The sequence below is a fragment of the Trachymyrmex septentrionalis genome, unplaced genomic scaffold (genome assembly GCF_001594115.1).
Source record: "Trachymyrmex septentrionalis isolate Tsep2-gDNA-1 unplaced genomic scaffold, Tsep1.0 scaffold109, whole genome shotgun sequence".
In the NCBI taxonomy this organism is placed as follows: Eukaryota; Metazoa; Arthropoda; class Insecta; order Hymenoptera; family Formicidae; genus Trachymyrmex; species Trachymyrmex septentrionalis.
The window spans coordinates 319,602-324,514 of NW_017304217.1; the positions used below are offsets into that span (position 1 = coordinate 319,602).

At 29.3% G+C, this 4,913-nt stretch overlaps 1 protein-coding gene across 5 annotated transcripts in view; it reads right to left on the reverse strand.

The window, feature by feature from the left end:
- LOC108748571 (angiotensin-converting enzyme-like) overlaps positions 1-4,913 on the reverse strand; it is a 40,266-nt gene that overhangs the window by 5,825 nt on the left and 29,528 nt on the right. The gene's annotated exons all lie outside the window — the stretch shown is intronic.

The following is a 4,913-nucleotide window of genomic DNA, read 5'->3' on the forward strand; positions in this document are numbered from 1 at the left end:
CGAATTGGTTTTCTGAATTTATAAATGTAATTAATCTATTGTAATAATATCACAAATTAAATTAAATTAAAGCAATTTTTAATAATTTGATACTCAATTGTACGGAATACAAGAGATCCGGGTTCGACTCTCGGCCGAAGTAATATTTTTCACAATAAATTTATTTACAAGTAATATTTTTCAGCACATTAACATCTTTCTTATATGCCTGATTGAGCATTGAATTATTAAAAATTGCTTATCAATTTAATTTAATTTGATATTACAGTAGTTTAATTGTGTTTATAAATCCGGAAAATCAATTCAGCGTGCAGTTCGAATGAACTATAAATATCCCACACAGTACACTTTATCCTAGAGATGTCTAATGGATGTCATTTTGAAATATTGCGATAATCTTGTGATATCCGTGGATGGTTTCAGTTATCGAACAGATATCCAGGGGATGAATAAGTGTTCACATATGTGAGATCCCACGAAGATTTTAAACGATATCTGTGGGATATCCAAAGAACTCTACGAGATATTACAAGTACATATGCGTGCGTATATATGTGATTGTTATCAATAAAATAAAAGGAAAATGTTTTAGGATATTATATTATGGCCACTTTATGGGTTTATTCGGCATATTTCCAAGAATTTTTTTTCAGTAGTAAAATGCAATTAATTTAATCAAACTTTTTACACTTTATTTGTCACTTATTCAAGATTGTATAAAAATTTTTTTAAACGATTTCACGCATGCGCGGCTTCAAAATGGCGGCTGAAGTGAAGGTGGAAAAAAAAGTTTGGACCCTGAAATCTCCAGTTCTAATCGTCTGAAACAAAAAATCCAAAAAGATTCTTAAAATATATGTTAGTGGCTATATCCCGTAGTAGAATGAAACGATTTGGGCATTAAAAAAAAAATGGCGGACTTTAGAATTTTTTCACCCCTTTTTTACCCCTAAAATCGTCTAAAAAAGGGGTTAAAAGTAAACGAAAAATTCTAATTCCACTAGGGGCTAAAACTACATAAATTCTGAACAACCCCTGAAAATTTCAGCCCGATCGGTTAAATAGTTCTCCCAAAATCGTGGTCCAAAGGTCGAAAAACGTAGTTTCGAGAAAAACGCGTTTAAAGTTTTGTGTTGACAATTGTTAGTAAAATTATAAAAAAAAGCTTCTTACGCTCAATTGGCGATGCCTGCTCAATACATTATGGAGTACATAATGGGTACTTAAGGTACCCGAAAATGATGCTTTTGGGAAATCGAAAATTTTGAAAAATAAAGTAAATAAAGTGGCCTTATGGAAGCAAAACATATGTTATTGTCTCATTATTACATAATGAAATTAAAAAAGATTAATTTGAAATAATATATATATTATATCTTTGTAATTTAGATATTCTTAGGCTTCGGAAATGTTATCTCTGTGCATCGTTTTATCCTTGTTGTTCAACCAATGTTAAACAAGGTAAGATAATACACGGGGGCATCCGGGTAATGTTTTCGAATACAGCCTTATCATAATATTTAATATAATAAAAATCTGTAAGCTTCGTGAGATATACCTTAATTGGCACGCAATATGTTGTGTCTGAAGTAACGATGACATTCTTTACTTCCATCTTTTAGTTCTGACACTTTCCAATTACAAATCTTTGCTGTACTCTGAAGCATTCTTAGGACATTTCTTGGAGAACTGTGTTGTATGATAGAAGGATTTGAATATGATAAGATATTTTAAGATATTAAGGATATCACGCGGAAAGATTTTAGGATATCTTATAATATTTTATCCTACGATTTTACGATATTTTCTTTGGATATCTCGGGGATATCTGTGGGCTTTGTCAACATAATAATAATTTGGGATAATTTGGGATAATTTGGGATATCCTCGGGCTAAAGTGTGCTGTGTGGGATGGTATATATGCATGTACATCTATAATACACACACACACACACGCGCGCGCGCGCACATGTAGAAAAAAAAAATATATATACTTGTATATAATTCACATTGAATTATTTAAAGCATTAAAGATTCAGCTTTAACCTGTATAGGCTTCTAATTTATTGATTGTGATTCTAATAACAATTAAAATTTTATAATCTTATTAATAATTATTATAGAAAATCTAATTCTTATATTTTTAAATTATAAATAACTAGAAGGATTACAAATAAGACGAGATATTTTAGTTTGGAAGTTAAGCGTGTAAATAATTATCAGACAATAGAATTAGTTAATTACTTCATATGTCTGATAACATATTTTTTTATGGTAACTATTGTAATATTTCATATTATTCTAACTTAGCAGCATTAACAGTATATATATTGCCTTAACAGAATGTTTTGATCTTAAAACAAATAAAATAAAAAATTTTAGTGTAGAATCAGTAACGCGTTTGTACAGGGTGTTTAGAAAAGAATGATAAATCTTTTGCATGAAGGCAAAATGGACTAAACTGAGAAGAAAAGTTCTTTACCATTTTGGAATTTTCGCAATAAACTTTACAGAAAAACTGCAAAAGATGAAAATTGTTTATTTCCTTCTCATAGAACTCTACGAATTTTTTCAGAATTTTTTATCAACTTTCTAGTACTGCATTTTCTCATTTTTACCAACATGAGAAAATACGGTATTAAAAAATTCTGAAAAAATTTTAAAAAAATTCTTAGAGCTCTATGAGAAAAATTAAACAATTTTTGTCTTTTGTAGTTTTTTTGTAAAGTTGATAGTATTTGAATAAAAAATTATTGAAGACCAATTTTTGGCAATTTTTAGCAATTAATATTTTGTTAACTATTGCGAAAATTGCAAAATGATAGAGGACTTTTCTTCTCAGTTTAGTCGATTCTATGCGAAAGATTTATTTTCCAAACATCCTGCATATCTATTTTTTATTTCTGTACTCTCTGAACTGGTGTAATACATTGAAATAAAATAAATGTATATTTGCTTTACTTCAACTTATTGTACCAATGCAGGAATAAAAAATAGATTTTGAGTTTTTAAGATTGAAGCTTTCTTCAGGACGCCGAAACACTAGGGACGCCACAACTTATTATAAAAAGAAAATAAAGACAGGTAATTTAAACAAGCGTGTTTGTAGTGCTATTTTAGGTACGTTCCATTCAACCTCTGCAATGAGCATTATTTTATTCTAATTGTTTTCAAATGTTAAAGAGTCAAATGATGTTCGCAAACGTTAAGTGAAACATATCCTTTATAGATATTATTGCAATTATAGGTAGCTGCTTTCATTAACGTACCTTCTTGGTGCGAAAGGCTATCGCTTTCTTAACAATAAGATTAATAACATGATTATTATCACCGAGAAGATACTATTTTTCATCTTTGACATCGATTTGAATCGCATAGCATCTATTCACACTTTCACTTTCCTAATAGCAGAGGGGCGTTTCGCCAGCTAAACGGAACGTCCTTAGGACATCCTTTGTTATCCAGGGATGTCCTGAGGATTATCAAATGAGCGCCTCATTATGTCCTACGTATAACACAGGACTACGAAATTCGAAGCCCTAAAGATGTTCATCCGTAATCCTTAATGGGGATAATTCTATTCCCATGCAACACAGACTTACGAGAGACATGTTCTAAAGTCATCCTATGGACGATCATGGGATATCTCTCGGATAAAGATTTAAAAAAATATTATGTTCATTAATTTTATTGATACAAAAAAATACAATCATATAATCTCGCACTAATTGTAAGTACATATGAAATAATATTTTGACATCTCATATAGCACACTTTATCCTAGAGATGTTATTGCGAACGTTCTCGGAAAGTTAGGATATTTTCAGAATGTTCTTCAAAACGTCCCTTCTGTGTTATATGATGTCAATTCAATAGATACTTTCAGAAAGATTAGAAAGTTTTACATTTTAAAATGTTCTCTCTTTGTCAAGAGTACCAGTTAAATTCTATTATTTTAAATTAAATTATTTTTTAGTTTGTTGTTTTTACCATAAGTGACGAAAAAATTGTGATGTATTAACGACGTTTATCGACTGTATTTCGGCTGAAGTATTGAGTTGTAATCTTAAGAGTAATTGTTATTGCAGACAAATTCCGTAACAATAAGCGTAAACCATAAAGCATTAAGCTGATGAACCAATCAGGATACTGCTTTAGATCTACGTAATTTGACAGAAATGAAAATAGCAGTAAACTTATTCATAAAGCAAATTTCAATTGGTTGAAATTAGTTCATTGGTTTAAGTTCATGTCTTAAGGTTACTGTTAACAGAAATTTTGTGTGCAGTAGCTCTAATTGTATGTCTTTTAAGTATCTTTAATTTATATTTATTTGAGATACTCAGTCTTTTTTACACTATCCAGCCATCCAACTGCAATAGTTATATTTTGCTCTCTAAGAAAGGATGATTGACTACTTTATGTGAAAATATTTTCGGTATTAAGTTTATAGGTTTTTAAGCATGTAATTTGTTTCGCGTAGTCGCTTTATTGAAGATGGCTAAAAGTTTGGCCAAAACATGTATACGTATTCTTAGAAATGTAGACATATAATTATATTTTAATGACATTTATATTTATTGTGCATTTTTTACAGCGCTAATTTTCAGTAGCCGTTTTTTTTTACTAGGTTGTAATTTTATTAACTTTTAATTTATTTTTTTAATTTGAGTTAACTCTCAGATAATATACATGATATGTATATTTAATTGATCACCGTCGAAAATAAAATAATTTAATAGAAAGTTATTAGTTGATATGTGTATATAAACATCTATGTAAATTAAGACATTTAATAAGTTCAACGATTAAAATTTTAAATCTTGGTTTTTAATCGTTTAGGCTGGGTTATTTTATATATTTATAATACTATACATAATTATTTTAATCGACGCATTGAAATATCCCGAGAA